At 40.9% G+C, this 17582-nt stretch overlaps 1 protein-coding gene across 1 annotated transcript in view; it reads right to left on the bottom strand.

Moving 5' to 3' along the window:
* Positions 1-17582, bottom strand: part of LOC136445250 (roundabout homolog 1-like) — a 46667-nt gene that overhangs the window by 26900 nt on the left and 2185 nt on the right. The window lies entirely within an intron of this gene.

Genomic DNA, 17582 nt, shown 5'->3' with positions numbered 1-17582 from the left:
CAATATGGTGGTTTGAATGGAGTGTGATCCTTTGACGTAACGTTCCTTCCTGTTCCACACACAGCTTTGCGAGGGGATTATATATACGCCATTTATGATTTGAAATAAACTGATGTATTATCTTTAATTCATATGCAGAACGCTTACGGCTCCAAACTCATTTCCCTTTCGCACACACCTACGCGACTGCTTTTCAATCGTATTTAAACACCGGAAATCATCACAGCCTTTGGGGAAAAGTTTGACAGACTTACAGAAGTAATTACTTCTTCAGTTTATTCAATGCAAGAGCCATGTCGTATGACACAAATAATCTTACGGCGTTTTTAAGATAATACTTAGTGGAAGTTTTCATTCGCCGTTAGCAATCGGTAAGCATACGTATATTAAGTTTAAGACACAATTCGTATGCAGTTTACGGTTACCATTTGGCTATTTTCCCTTTTGGTGCAAACTAATCTATACTCAGCAAAGCGATTTATTGGTCTACAATTTTGAATTAATTACACAACTGCATGCACGCCAAGCAACTGCCATGTGATGCATCTTGGGAATATCCTAGAGACATGGGGATCTTGGAAGTTCTTGGAACCAGGGCGCTGCTTACAAGAAGTCTTTACCATCAGCTTTGCCAGTGAAGCCCAGAAGTCATCGTTAACTTTAGTCCAAAGTGCCATTTCTCAGTCGAGAGGGTTCAGTACTGATTGCTAGCCGTTAGATGATGACCAACAAACCATGCCCGCCTTTCATTGGGAAACCAAGCCGAGCGTTAGGGAGCCGGAATAATCGATAAAAATCGTTTGCAGAAAGACGGAGTTCGGACTACGCAGCGCTAGTGATGATTGGCCTCCCAAAACATTTCGACAATTAGATTTAGTCCAAGGCTCATGTTAAGTTGCACCGCGGTGTGTCTTTCGTGTCGGTTGTGAGTGGAATAGACAATGCTTTAAAGGAATCAAATGCTGAGTCGTACACGTAAGTGGTCCATGTCATGTAATCAAGACTTTGATCGGATGTATTCATAAGTTTTCAGGCCTCCCCTTGGGTAAGATAAAACAACGTCTTGATAACGGACATCAATCTTAGGGTCTTGCGGGACAAATTAGCCGCAATATTTGAATATTCGCCTTGTGATCATCTCTCTTTAAGTTGCACAGTTAGCTTGCATTTATAAACGAACCTAACAAACCACCATTTGTATGTCTTTGCCAGAAGGGTCATCGCTCATCAAACTCTTTAGACATGTCGCCCAGTACGAAGGTGTAAACATGAAGGGTGTTTACTGTTTAGGGTTTGGGTTGTGAGATGTTGGGTGCTGCTATTCAAACAAAGATCACCAAATGCTAACAAAATACATTGAAAGAGGAAAGCGCATCTCGTGGTAGACACAAGGAACGGTTTTTGCTAGCACACAGCAGATAGAAGATAATGGAACTATACCAGAGTCTCTTGGTAAAGTCAGCTACCGGTGGATTAATTTTTTGTCAAATTCTACAAAGGTGACTTATATCTGTAACAGTTACTTCTAAGTCAAACAGTAAACGCCACGAGTACTTGTGTGTTGCGTCGAAGGGCGGTCATGCCGGATACGCAGTACAAATACAAGAAAAGCCCTGCACGACTCAGCAGGACAGTTTTCCAAGCCTACACGAGCTTAATGGTATCGCATATTGGAATGTATCTGCATGGCATCATCATTGCCGTGAGCCTTTAACCTATGGAGAGTAAAGCAGTGTGAAAAGATCAGAGACGTTTCACTTTCACAGGTCAGATGCAGACCCGAACTTATTTATGACATTTGACATCTTCAACACGCCATTTCCGCTCGAGAAAGCTAACGACAAATCGAGGCGTTTGATGCAAGCTAGCTAGGCTTAATGTCCATTTTGATATTCAGAACATTATCATTGATGCAGAAAACAAATGAATCTTCAAGAATGATTCTCCCTGGCAATGCGGAACCGGTGCAGAATCAGTGCAGACCAGATGGCGGTATTTTTTTATGAATATTTTTTTACAACTTTCCCGTAAATTCTAGCATTAATGCCATGATTGTATGGAACAATACATAAAGAACTTTATTGCACAACAATTGCATACGGTACAAAGTATGGCAAGAATTCTTAAACATAATACAAAATCAAGAATAGAATAAAACTTAATATCCTAATTGCTAATACAATACAATAAGGGCTAGCATACGTTTTTGATATAGTGTTATGATCGAGTTGGGCTAATCATTGGTTTCGGTATTTTTTCTAATGATAAAGCAGTCGTTTGAATATTTACCTATTTTTGCATTGTGGGGATTGTTGCATTTGAATATATATTGAAAACAGTCTGTAGCATCGAGACTCTCAACACTTGTTGTACTTGTTCTGAGAAATGTAAATAACGCATTACATAAAGCATCATATCTGGAGCATTCCATTACAAAGTGAAATTCATCTTTAATTTCCATTGGAAAAAATGGGCAAACCCTTTGGTCAGGGATTACATTGTAGTAAATGTGACCACCACTAGATGAAGACCACCTGGCCAATGTGAGTACTTTTTGGTGGTCCCTTAGATAACTGTTCCTATTGACACAAGCATCAAGACTCCTGTAAATAGTGTCCACAGAGACCAGCATCTGTTGGTCCCGGAGTGCTATTCTCTAGCAGTTCTGGCCGTACACTAGAGTCCACCATACCCAGGTAAACGTTTGCTGACGATGCCAATATAACTGAATACGGACATTGCACACTCTTTGTCTCCTCAAAAACAGGTACTACACATCTATAAGGTGAACGATTAGTCTTAAGTTGAAGCTTTTCAGGTACGATTTTCGGGACTGGTTGAGAAACTCGAAGTGAAGTTTTCCAGACGTTTAAACATACCCCCCTTGTAGAAACTAATGGATAAAAAGCAACACCTTAAAAGCGTGAACGATTCAACAGCCGTGTTGGATTGAGGACAGCATGTCTATAAATTGGCTCCTCTATGTCACTCCGATGGTCAGTCAATAGCTCAGAATAGCATCCGGGGAGACATTGTGTATTCAGCTCTTACTCCTCTCCAAGGAATGACAGCAGAGGTTCGATATTATCTGCTTGGCAGCGACTAGATTATAGGATTGCCATCCGAATTCAACACTTGCACTTGCATTTGGTACATACAAAGTGATATATAACTCCTTCAAACCATCAACTTGTCACAGCGTATAGACAACTACTATGTCTTAGCCACCGAATCGATAAGTATGTACAAAAGCCATCCTCGAAAGAGTAGATGTAAAAGAAAAGTCTCACATATTGATCTGAATCAAAATCAATCTCTTTTGCCTTGGCCACGATGATGTTGTTTATCGATTTCACCTTGAGAGTGTGTAACAGCAGCCCTTCAACCATTTTATGTCAAATAAAGTCTGCCAAAAATGAGACGACCTTGTAGTTGGTCTGGAGCGATGCGTATCCGAGGAAATAAAACGGGTCCGACAGTAATACATCCCGACTCCATAAAGTTCATCAGCCTGCATCGTTAGTCGCGAGGGGCACCGCTTAATGCATTTCAAGCCACATAAAGAGTATGGGGAAGTAATCAAGTCATCTCAATGATACCTCCCAACGACTGTGGAGTAACACCGGTAAGATTTGGTCGACATCATTAGCCACTGTCTGTCTTAGCCATAGAGAGTACACGGTCATAAATGTCTCAGACTCGAGTCGTTAATTCCTCCCATTGGTCCTTAACTACAAGACCTGACTACGGTAGCAGCGTCTTGACCTTCCGAACGGAAGAGGATCTGGAGAACACTGGTTGTTCAGAGTTGCTGTTAATAGATGCTGATCTTGGATTTTCTCAGTGATATCTGTTACTACGTGCAGGGTATTAAACCAGTAGAAAGATCCATGTATACGACGTTGCATGATATCGACGTGCACATACTGTGTGGATAGATTCTAAAGCACTACAAGGTAGTGAAAATTATGATAAAACGTATAACAAAACGTATGGAGTCAATGGGCTATCTATAATTATAAGCAAGACATAAAGAATGCTGAAGAGTTTAAAAGATGTTCTCCATATACTTCATCAAATATATAGTGATTTGTTTTGTTTAGAAAACTAGCCATGCTTCTAATTGTATTACATGTATAAGCAATCTAAGCGAACAATTAGAATTCTGAACATGTGTCACTCCATTCCGCAGACTACACGAATGACAGTTGCATACTTGCAAAAAAATTAAAAGTTCCTCAAGGCCAAATATACCGCCACAATTGTCAGTGGGAACTTCCTGAGGATTGTGCAGCCACTTTCCAAGAAATTCTAAAGTCTTGAAATATTGCTTCCGTCAGACTCAATTTATTTTTATTTTCTTCACCGGTCTAAGACGTCTGGCCTTGAAAAAAAATCGATATGGGAATTCATAATATCTTTCTTTGAGGCTGTTTGAAATATAAATAGGATTTCTATAATGTTGTCAAACGGCAGATGTAAACTTTTCCGTCATTTTAGATATTGTTTATATCGATGTTCATGGCACACCAGTTTTTCAGGTGTAGATTTCAGTTATTGTAACGATTTTGTTTTTCTTGCAGCTCACGTACTAATCAAGTAAGTACTTTGTTGTGCTATAGTGAATTGTATTTCTACATCGTTTGCATTCCACAGAAAGTATACAAGCAAATCATCTTCCAAATATTATCAACTACCATGCGAAACAATAAAAATGATATCTAATATCACACGTTGCCGTATTGGTGTCTAGTTGTCTATTAATGCTCCCTAGATACCATTATAGTAAACGCAAGCTGGCAATTCTAATAGTACGATATGTCTTTATTTGTGGGTTCCAGTTTTGCTGAATTGCCATCCCTCTCTACGCAGCTTTTGATGGAGAGACAACCATTATTTGTGCAAATTTACGGTTATTTCTTTAGATTTCCTTGTTAGGACTCCTTAGGGGTATACCGGTAGTTCTCATGTACAATAAAAAAGACATAGCGATGCTACTAACAACAGCTGTCATAGTTAAATTGTATGTATTTCAAACCGTGCAGGATCGGAAATGACATAGAATACCTCTGTGCCCCATACGTAGTGTTCGAGATATCAAGTAAAAATGTAGAATTACCGACAAGGGTTTTGTAAAGCGTCGTTGAAGATACATTTTTCTTTCTGAGTGAACGTTCCTTTTTAATGATGTTATTTAAGTTAGTCCTTTCCGAGCAGAAGCAATAGTTTTGTAATCTCAAAGGGGTTGTAAGTGTCTAGCTCATTCTTGCTGTTTTATATATGTCTTTGCAATATTCAGTACGCCTTTCTTGTAGTGCAACTTTTAAACGATTCGCCCCATTTCTAAGAGTAGGACACACGCAATAATTTAGAATATCCGTCAACTTTAGCCAAGCAGACTTTTAAATCGAACCCCTCACCAGCTTCTTTTATGACCATTGTCATCTTGAGCCTTACAGTCATTATTCTATAGGTGAACATTATTCACACAAAGCCTCTTTTATTTCTGTATTATTACGGCGATAAAACTTGCGAACAAAGAAATGTAGCCCGGGGAATATATCCAAACATCTCCATCGACCTGATACGATTTACAGTGAATAATATCCCCAGCTTTTATCTGTCAAACGTCATGTGAACATTGTGGGACAATAGATCTCTCTTTAGGAAGATGTATATTGTTTTAGTTCTTTAAATCATATTTAAATGACGGCATATTTCCTTGCCATCAGTTGATACACGACGTCTGGTTTATGTGGAAATGGAAACGTGTGGTCCCGAATACCAGTGACAACAGGCGTAGGGGTTTTAGCATCGCAGACAGTGTAGACTGAACAGTGATTTACGTTCATAGTGTTTTACAGTCGATATATTTATAATCTACCCATTAAAACAATCCACTGCTTCAAAATTACTTCCTGGAGAGGAACATATATCCTGGTTTAACTCTCAGAAGTGATTTTCAAACCTGTGAATTTTCGGGGGATTTTTATAGTATCCAAACCGGAAAACAAATGGAGGCTTTTACTTGTGGCAAAGATGTGATTAATACACTACGTGACAAAGCATACATATATTTAAAGCTGATGATACCTAAAGTCGTCATTCATAATCGTATCATCAGTGGTAACGGTAATCCTGACGGATTATGCAATTTTCATAAGAGGGGGTTGGCGATTAGACTTCATTAGATTAGAATCCCTCTCCCTGTACTAATTGTATATATTAGTTCCTTTGTTGATTGTGTGGCAAAGTCAATTAACGTTCCTTCTTGAGTCGCAACCTTCGCATTAGACACTTAACTTAATGAGTGTGCAAATTGAAATTTTTCGTGTATACACGTAACCCAGACGTACCTTTAGGGGTTCTATCCCCAATGCATTGACGGATTCACCCAAGTACATAGTTACGATATACATACAGTATACAGTAAAATCAAAACTCCCCATGTTATATCTAGAAACAAAACCAATAATGGTTAAAAAAAGGACTGGGTCGTTGTCATTCTCGTACTGCAGTGTTGCTTCACCGTATTGGTTTTGTTGCCACAGCTATATTGTAAGTGAAGAGGTGGTTCTTTATTGGTCTTCAGCAATTGACAAGAATGATCGTTCTTTTAAGATGTTCGGCGATATCCCCGTAGGTTGAAAGAAACGTCAAGCGTTTTGATGACCCCTTTTACTCCCAAGCGCATCAAAGATGTTTGCATAGATACAGGCAATGGAGACGCCTTCGGGCGAGACTCCATGAAAAGTCTTTATGAGATTCTGTACTATGAGGAGGACTTCTCTGTATGGTTGTTTGACCTCAGATACACAGCCACACCATTTGCAATGACAAAATTGCAAACATATATATATATCACAGTCAAACACCGTAACCCATATCAATATTGAAGCAACTGCACAATCATATCTGGTATCCCCTTCAGAAAAATGCATTCCACCATATACTACGCACAACCACAACAGCCACTTTCTAAACTTACCCACGTCCTTTGCAACATTACTTAACAACATGTCAACAGTGATCCTAGATCTGATTCTTTCGTAGTTTAAACTCAGTGCTATTCGTCTCGTCACTTAAAGGCTAGGTTCGTACACTAGAGAGTTCGAGAATATACGTTACCCATCGGTTGTCTGCGAAGGTCTATCACAACCTTTTAGTGCGTGTAATGGCGACGTGATATCCCTGATGAAAGGCAGGATGAGCTACATGCCAAACTCGTTCTTTAAAGTCTTTGGAGCTTTTGATGTCTCGTCCCGTTGAGTCATCACACTAAATCGTGTGGGCGGAGACGGCTCCACATCCCCCCGACGTACGACCTACACGACCCCGGTGATCGTCTGGACCGGACAAACTCCCACAAAGAGGATCCAGAGTCGCCGACTGGTGTTAAATCTTTGGTGCCATTAGGACGCCAGACAAAGCGTGAAGGACATGGGGCTCTATCGGCCACGGATGAAGTGGTAGAAAGACAAATAAGGAGACTAGAGGTGCAACGAACGTACAGCACTTTCAGACACGTTTGAAGCAGGTCACTGTACATGTGGGGTCGTATCGCCGAGGAGATTTCTTCTCACCTCATTCCGAAGTCGTGATCTTTTCCAACTAGTTTGAGGATTACAAGAACTTTGCACCGATGTGCAATGATATGAGTCGTAGATACCGTGGTGGGTGGGTGAAGTGATCCTGCAGTTCCAGTCCTTTCTATTAAATTTGTCAATCTCAGCAACACTCAACAACCCCCGGCCCTGTGTACCGGGACGGCGACCGATATCGACTTCCGGGCACCTTTGACGTCTCACGTTAATGTGATTAGTGCGCGTCAGGACGGTGGGCAAATTCCCGATGCCAATTGGCTACTGTCGAAAATTCGGGAAGTCTTCTTTCTCTGAACAAAAATGAAACTTAAAGTAGCTTACTGTGCTATTTAACAAGTCAGTAAGGGCATATGACTGATGACGAGAATCTACCTGAATGTTCAAGCAGTGCGCACATACATGTACGTCAATGTGTTCTTTTTCATACATTAATAAGATGAACAAGGCTTAAGATCTGTGCAGGACGCCCTCTAATCTCCAAGGGTAAATCCGAGATGAAAATCACAATCTCCACTGTCAAAGATGTCTTCAGATCATTAACCTAACACCCACCTAAGATCTTATCATGAAAAGCAAAGGTCTTCGGGTTGCCGATTACGGAAGTGTGAGACAGTAATCTGTTCAATTCTTTATCGGATTTCATTCAGCAAAGAGGGATCAAACACTGGGGGCAGCCGCATTAGTACAAGCACAAGAAATGTGTGAATTCTGCGCAAATCCGACTTTATAGAAAGATTGGAAAAGTTTCTTGACTGAGGTAAATGACCTTTCTGGCTTAATCGCAATGCAAGTTTGTTTTTTTTGCTCAGAAGAAAATGATTTTTAAGGGGAAATACATCTACAGCCTGAGTTGGGTTCATCATCAAATGCAAACCACAGACGTGTGATCAAGTTCCACTATAAAATCGTCCACGCCAAAACAATCAACGTTCTAATAGATTGCTTTGTGTATTGTTCCTCAATGATGTCATTAAAAGACTGTCTTTAAAGTAGTTTCACTATCTGACAATAAATAGGAATTCTGCTTGCAGCCGTCAGAAAAAAATACAGCACTTCTGTATCAAATTGATGTCTCGAAAATCAGAGATGCATGTGTACCAAATCACCAACGCGTCGCTACCCACACTTTCCGTTCAGCACCAGTGGACATTCATTGAGTGCATCTTCAACTTCTTTATGTTCGGGTCTGGAAATATATCACCTGAGAAAGTTTAGAGTATAGGGACTTGTATAAGGATAATATACGGAGATGTGTCGAAGACCCATGTATCAGGAGACGACCCCAAAGCGAGTCATCTTTTGGAGGAGGAAACTTATGGTTAGAATCTGTCAAAACGAATGTGCGGCTAAGTATAAAGAGAATTCATAGCAAAGGCGCGTATAATTCACTGCCGCTAGGAACCCGCTGGGGTGAATCCACACAGAGCAAATCGAATTTTCCGTGAAAGCGCCGTCGCACAGTAGTTTCACTTTACTTTGTGAAATATTTATGACCTCATTCCAGAGATTTTCCCCATCATGTATGATCATGAATTATTCTTACAACAGTACAAAGGCTAGAAATCCCGTGCATAATTTTCATTCTCTGAATCCTATCAACAGTGCGGCCAAAATGATCGCCGTAATCCTACTGGCGGAAATGTTCCTATCAAATGCAATGAAGTGATCATTTCAAAATGGAAAAGAGCTTTGCAAAATATAAAGCCTCATTTAAACGGCATGTAGAGTTGAGAGTGTACAATCTATGGTGTAATAGTTGTCATGATCTTCAAGATTTGACTCTAACGTGTTATTGGATAGCAAAGTGAATCGAATCACCGCTTCAACCAATGATATTGGACATTGAACACCTCTTCTTATCTTTGTCGAACTTTGAGTCACTTCAAGCCTTATGATTTATGTATTGCAGATAGGGTGTGAGTCCAAGGTCAGTAACTCCGCGGAGAGTCGGTGAACATCTGTGGAGAGGGAATGTGATTTGCTCCGGGGAGATAACCATCCTTGATCCTGTATTACCTTCATCCGAATTGTGGGCACTGATAACGTGTTGCGGCTAGCGCAGGAGACTTCTTAAGAGTCTTTGCGCGTTTTCAAAGGCTAGCTTTATGTAAGAGCCTGTCTGGCACTTTCTTGAGTGCTCTCCTAGACAGACGATACGCCCAAATTATGGTCATTAGCCTTTATGCAGCTGTCCAAAGGATTGCTTTTACAAGATAAATTAGAAAGGTTTGTCCTAGCTGGCGGTTGCCTTGTCCATACTTGAACTTTCAAGATGATGAGCTTTGCAAGATAAGCTAGTAAGTTTGTCCTGGTGGTTGCGTTGTTCACACTTAAACTTTAAGTAACAAAAATCATTTATCCTTTTTGCTTCTATCTAGATGATTACCTTTACAAGATAAGCAAGTAAGTCTGTCCTGGAGGTTGTGTTGTCCTCACTTGAACTTAAGGTGACACACGTCATTATCCATTTTGCTTCTGTCTAGATTATTGGCTTAACAAGATAAGCAAGTAAGTTTGTCATGGAGGTTGAGTTGTCTTCACATGAACTTAAGGTAAAATAAGTCATTATCCTATATGCGTATGTCTAGATGATTACCTTTACAAGATAGGCAAGTAAGTCTGTCCTGGCGTTTGCGTTGTCCACACTTGAACTTTAGCTAACAAAACCCACTATCCCTTTTGTTTCTGTCTAGATGATTGGCTTTACAAGATAGGCAAGTAACTTTGTCCTCGTGGTTGCGTTGTCCTCACTTGAACTTTAGATGACACAAGTCATTATCAATTTTGCTTCTGTCTAGATTATTGGCTTAACAAGATAAGCAAGTAAGTTTGTCCTGAAGGTTGAGTTGTCTTCACATGAACTTAAGGTAAAAGAAATCATTATCATATGTGCGTATGTCTAGATTATTACCTTTACAAGATAATCAAGTAATTATAAGTTTGTCCTGACGGCTGCGTTGTCTGCACTTGAACTTTCTTCATGTTATCATGTCGTCACTGTCTTCATGTAATATTCATGAGTTACGTCAGTCTTTCAGCTATAGTAAATGTGGTTGCGAACTTATCAGTCCTAATAACATAAAAACGGTTTAAAAGAAAAACTTTTTTTCCATTGATAATTGAATCTAAATATATGCTGCCAATGTACATCAATGTTTTTGCAATAGATTTATGCTAGAAAAGAAGATACAAACAATATTTACACAAGCAAGATTTAGTTACTCAATAGTTAAGATTTTATCTGGTCCTTTTCTCTTGTTTGTGCACTCTGAATGCCTGCTGCCTTAGTCTGATTATCAGTGAAGTAGAATAATGGAACCAAAAGCGATATTCTTACACGTTGGAACAAACGACGTACGTGACCTGAAGGACCCAACAGCAGTTTCCGAAGGTTTCAGAAAGCTAATCAAATCGTCTCACGACAAGTTTCCCCACACCTCCTTGGTCGTTTCTTCAATCTTACCAAGAAACGACAGGAACCTCCAGGAGATAGGCGACAACGTGAACTCTTTCCTACAAGTTGTAGCCGAAGAAACCAGCCACATACACCTCGTCGACAACAGCAACCTGTCACAGCAGGGGGAGATTAACAAGACACTATACAACTATGATGGCTACCACTTAAACAGATACGGAACTCGGGTCCTAGCCGCAAACATTAAGAGAACACTTAATCCACTTCTAGGTCTAGGCCAATATGTTGGTAGAAGAACACATCCAGAGAACGCTAACCGCAACACAACTCCTACCAACGGTATAAAAACAGGTTCTTCCGATGACAAGCCATCAGCCCAAGAGAACAGTTTGTCAAACCACAGCCAGCATGGAAGGATGTCGTACAGAGAGGCTCTGCTCCAACCCCCCAGATCCGACCAGCCAAGTTCACAAATGCAACCGCAGGATTCCTCCCTGACTAACGTCCCTTCATCCGACCGCCGCCCTACGTCTGACCGCCGCCCTTCACCTGACAGCCACTCCGTACCTACCGGACTCCAACCCCCCTTGTTTGTACACCCGCAAGGGCCTCGGGGACCTCCACCTGCGGGACCTTGGGGACCTCCACCTGCGGGACCTTGGGGACCTCCACCTGCGGGACCTTGGGGACCTCCACCTGCGGGACCTTGGGGACCTCCGCCTGCGGGACCTTGGGGACCTCCGCCTGTGGGACCTTGGGGACCTCCGCCTACGGGACCATGGGGACCTCCGCCTGCGGGACCTTGGGGACCTCCGCCTGTGGGACCTTGGGGACCTCCGCCTACGGGACCATGGGGACCTCCGCCTGCGGGACCTTGGGGACCTCCGCCTGCACGGTTCCAGTCCCAGCCTCCACCCTGGTCATGGCAACCCGTCATGCCGTGGAGAGGTCCACCTTCCGTCAAGACGTGGTAGGGGTAGATGTCTGCGACAAGTTAAGTTAGATAATACTCATTTATTTACGTAAACTGTTTTACTTTCTTGTATTATTACATGTATGTTTAGTTTCTTGCACACAGCATAGATTGTTAGACAAGTAGTTATCTAAAAGTATCCCCTGAGCAAGAAATAGAGTTGTATAAACTTTAAGACAATTAGTAATGACCTAATACTTCGCTATAGTTATTGATTGTTGTAGGTTCAGCTGGGTAAGGGGCACAATATTCCACTTTTGTTTAACCATTGTTAGATATGAAAATGTTTCCAGGAGGAAACAAGACGTTTTGTTTCTGGAATGTCCACGGGTTGGGATCAAAACTAGATGATTTAGATTTCTTGTCCCGTATCAACAAATTCGACTTTATCTCGCTTCTAGAAACCTGGAGCTCTGACAAATCTGAAATCAACCTCCCTAACTACAGCTACTTTCATTTACACCGCAAAAAGAACAAAAAAGCAAAACGCTACTCAGGAGGCATAGTATTTTTCTTTAAAGAACAATACAAACATTATGTAAAACAATTACCATCAAAATCGGCAGACGCACTTTGGGTGCGAGTTGATCGCAAGCTACTGGGTTTAGACAAAGATTTATTTATTTGTTCGGTCTACATCAGTCCAAGTTCATCTACAACACATAAACATGCTGAAAACCACATTATTGAAATTATAGAGGAAGAAATTTCTCGGCATAGCACTGAAGGTTATATACTACTCGGGGGTGACCTGAACTCCCGACTAGGTAATTTGCATGATTTTATCGAAGAGGGTGCATTCAATGAAAACCAACCAAACAATTCCCCAAATTTCAATCAGGATAGACAATATATGGACAAATCCCCTCCAAACAGGTTCGGTAGATTTCTTGCTGACTTGTGTATTCAAGCAAATATAAGGATTCTCAACGGAAGAGTAGTTGGTGATTTAAAAGGCAATTTTACTTGTCACCAGCCGAATGGTAGTAGTACTGTAGATTATGTAATTGCTAGTCAGTCATTATTTCAACATATTTCTCTATTTCGCGTTAACCCATTAACTATATTTTCCGATCACAACATGTTATCGGTAGTGATTCGTACAAAACCATTTATCCAAAAAAACAAAGGGTTAAATAGAAAAACAAAGTCGCTTCCAAAACGATTTCACTGGAATGAAAATTCAGCTCAGAAATTTCTCCAATCCCTCAGCCAACCTCATATAAAGGACAGACTACGCTCTCTCTGTGTAAAAGAAAGTGAAAACACAAATAATGAAATTGAAAACTATGTTTCTGACTTTAGCTCAATACTTAGGGACGTCGGGTTTACTTCATTAGGTGTAAGAATTAACAAAAAGCGCCAACAAAAAGCTCGAAATAAGAAATGGTACGATAAAACCTGTACAGAAACGAAAAGAGAACTAAAAAACTTAGCTTCTCTACTTGAGAAAAACCCGTCGAATCCGAATGTACGAGGGGCATTCTTTAAAAGAAAGAAAGAGTACAGAAAACTTTTAAAAAAGAAAAAGAGGGAATTCCATCAACATATCATGGACAAACTTTCTTCTCTCAGGGAAAAAGACCCCAGTGCCTTTTGGAACTTAGTTAAGAAGCTTAAACCTGACAAATCGGAACATAGTTGTCAAATATCAAATGAGGAATGGTTGCGACATTTTAGTACAGTAGACAAATCATCAACTGATGCTATTAACGGTTCTGAAACTGTACTTCCACACGTCCAATCACACCCCGCATCCCCCCTTACACCTGAAGAAAACTCGACACTAGACTCTTCGATAACAGCTGAGGAACTAGACACAGCCATTTCAAACCTAAAAAATAACAAATCCAGTAGCAGTGACATGATAACAAACGAAATGTTCAAATGCGGTAAACCAGTCCTACAGAAACCATTACTCCACTTATTCAACTCATGCTTACAAAACGGTTACTTCCCCGACGAATGGTCTCTCAGTCATATTGTTCCCATACATAAATCTGGCGACACATCACTCCCTGACAATTACCGGGGAATATCTATTATTAGTTGTTTGGGGAAATTATTCACCTCTATTTTGAACAACCGTCTTGTGAATTATGCGGAACAGAACAGCCTTTTCAAACCTCAACAGGCCGGTTTTAGAAAGAAATATAGGACATCTGATAATTTATTTGTTTTGACGACTTTAGTCAGCAAATACCTCAGTAAAAATGCTCGAATTTATGCATGCTTTGTAGATTTCAGCAAAGCTTTCGATTCCGTTTGGCGAGCTGGTCTACTGTTCAAATTAAACAACCTTGGAATAGGAGGAAAGTTCTTAACGACCATAAAAAACATGTATTCAAAAACCACAAATTGCATTAAAACCGATCGCGGTCTCACTGACACGTTTTTAACTAACTGCGGGGTTCGTCAAGGCTGTAATCTGTCTCCAACCTTGTTTAATTTATTTATCAGCGACATAACAAATGAATTTGATCATGCTTGTTGCAACTCTCCTGTACTTCACAACATGAAAGTTCCATGTCTTCTGTACGCGGATGATTTAGTATTATTTTCCGAGTCCCAACAAGGCTTGCAATCGTGTCTGGTTAGATTAGAAAAATATTGTTTATACTGGAATTTGAAGGTGAATTTAAAAAAGACCAAAGTAATAGTCTTCACTAAAGGAGGTCGTTTACCAAAAAATTGTATCTTTATGTTCAATGATAATGTCATAGAAATTGTATTGTCTTACTGTTACTTAGGTATAGTTGTAAGCGCGGCTGGTACGTTCAAGGCCAATAACAAACAATTATCCAGCAAAGGACTAAAATCTTTGTTCAGTATCAGACAATCACTAGACAACGCTGACGCCTCACTAACAGTCAAAAACAAACTTTTCGACACATGTGTTAAACCCGTTCTACTATATGGGTCTGAGATATGGGGGTCCTTCAAAACCCCAAAGTTTTGTCCTATTGAATCCGTACACTTAAAATTTTGCAAATACGCACTTAATCTTCCAAGAACAGCTTGCAACCTTGCAGTACGGGCAGAACTAGGGAGGTACCCCCTTCACCTAGAGGCCTCCCTAAACGCCATTAAATGCTTTCTTAGGATGCGCCACAACGTACCAGCTGACAGTTTACAAGCCGACGCCCTGTTATGCCAACTTCAATTAGAAGCCAATGGCAAAAAATGCTGGGCGTCCGGTGTCCGTAACATGCTAGAGGAATGCGGTTATGCCTTTGTTTGGAGCCCACAAGTGTCCTTAGCAACAAATTTCTCACATATCATTAACTCCATTAGTCAACGATTAAAAGACATCTATATTCAAACATTCTCAGCCGAAATTCACAACGATAACAGGGATAAATCTTACAGCAACAAACTCCGAACTTACCGTCTGTTTAAGTCATTGTATAAAGAAGAAGAGTATTTATCCATTAGCAACATCAAACACAGAGTGGCTACTACTAAACTCCGGGTTAGCTGTCACAGATTACATGTCGAAACAGGAAGGCACAACCGCACGCCTCTACAACATAGACTTTGTCAACATTGTAATTTAAATCGAGTAGAAGATGAGCAACACTTCGTCCTAGACTGTAAATTATACGATAGCGAAAGAAGTGTATTTTTTAACCTTATTAAAGAAAAATTCCCATTTTTCGAATATCTTAATGCAACAGACAAATTCATATATTTATTACGCCTGGATAATCCTTGTATTAGAAATATTGTCTGCTCATATATTTACACATGTACAAAGAAGCGAGAAGAAGTCGACTCTACTGGACTAGCTTAGTTTAATAACACGTTTTGTCTACACTATATGTTTACAGCTTGTATTGTTGTATCATTGTATGTTCCATGTGTTAAGTTAGACGACCTGTACCTAGCCCCTCGGGGCATGAATGCACAATAAAGGTCTTTCATTCAATAATGGACGCGCGATGCCACGTGAACACGTCGCGCATGCATGTCCCGGAATGGAGGACAGATCTAGATATACAGACGGATTGACTGTACTTCTCACTTCAGGTGAGAGATTACATGGTGCATATATGCATCTGAAATGGTCAGCTCATATAACCACCCTTCGGCGTCACATACCGGCTTCACACTCCCACACCACCCGATAAATCACGTGCACATCGGACAAACCCCTCTCACTGGACCCGCGGCACGCTTGTGGCGTCGCTGGGATGTAGTAGCTGGGATGATCGAATTGACAAAGCACTCAACGAATGTCGTCGACAAAAAACGAATCTGTTTCAGCTTTGTGTGTCTTGTTGTCTCTTTGGTTATACGTTTTGAATTCGCATTATCTTGCAACATAACCCGCGAGTTTCTTACGGAATAAAATCATCATCATCATCAATCATAAAGTCAAGGGTAACACAAATCCAGTTTAAGACCAAGCGACGCCGCCAGCGTGCCGCGGGTCCAGTGAGAGGGGGGCTTTAGGGCCCGGTCACATTCGTCGTACGATCGCAAACTAGAGAGGGCATTCCTGGGATAGCCGTGCATGTGTCGTACAATATCCAACTGTCTTGTTACGGAAAGCCTGCCTTATGCTAGGGTCATATTTCCAAACAAGGGCCGGGCCGGGCAGTTTGCGGGAGTGAAAAGTATGATTTAAGATACAACAAAACACACAAAACTTAATTTAAAAAAAAAGAGGTATGAGCATAATTTGTATATATTCATTGATTTGCACTTTAGATTTTTCCTTTCCGCAAACAGCCCGGCCGGGCTCCGGTTTGGAAATGTGGCCGTAGCAGTAGATCCTTGTCGGCGATTGGTTCTGTCACAGCCTGCTTGAACATTCTACAACATAAAATCGTTCGACGGCCTCCGGCGAATATGACCGCTCCAAAGGCCTGTACAGCAGGCTTCGTCTATTAGGCTTAGCCATGGACTTTTGGGACTTGAAACGTGCTGTTTTCTGATTGTATACCAGTTTTGCTCTTGTATATCAGTTTTGTAACAGCCCCTTGTGCATGTCTATAGGGATAATTTTGTATCCCTCTATTTGTTCAAGTCACCAAATGGGCACAGCTAGGCTGTAGGCTGTCAGAAACCAGACGACGCCTGTACTAGAGGCTATCATCACGCCCAAGCCCTGCATTTATATATGTAATAATAGAAACTTACACCTGTTTGTGTAGCCTCCTTATGCTAGGGTCACATTTCCCGGCCAGGGCTCGGCCGGAATGTTTGTGGAAACGAAAAATCAAAGTGTATATCAATAAAGGTGCACAAGCTATGCCCTTAAATAATTTTTGGTAGGTTTTGTTCTTTTCGTTGTCTTTTATATCATACTTTACATTCCCAAACACTGCCCGGCCGGGCACCGGATTGGAAATGTGACCCAAGCATTAGCAGGCTTTCCGAGTTTGCGCAAGGCTTTATTTTGGTTTTCTAATATGCTTTTTGTATGACATATTAGAAACTCCGTGTCTTATGGCCGCGCCTCATGGAGCCTGCTATGGAGGCTGTTGTTGGTGCATGGTAAGCCCCTGCCGTAAGATATTGCATAGGGTCGTTATTAGGATGTCGCACGCGCCATCTTCAGAGGCAAAGATCTGTAATGTTTTTC

This window comes from Branchiostoma lanceolatum, chromosome 11, assembly GCF_035083965.1.
Source record: "Branchiostoma lanceolatum isolate klBraLanc5 chromosome 11, klBraLanc5.hap2, whole genome shotgun sequence".
Taxonomy (NCBI): Eukaryota; Metazoa; Chordata; class Leptocardii; order Amphioxiformes; family Branchiostomatidae; genus Branchiostoma; species Branchiostoma lanceolatum.
This window is presented reverse-complemented; position numbering and strand designations above follow the sequence as displayed.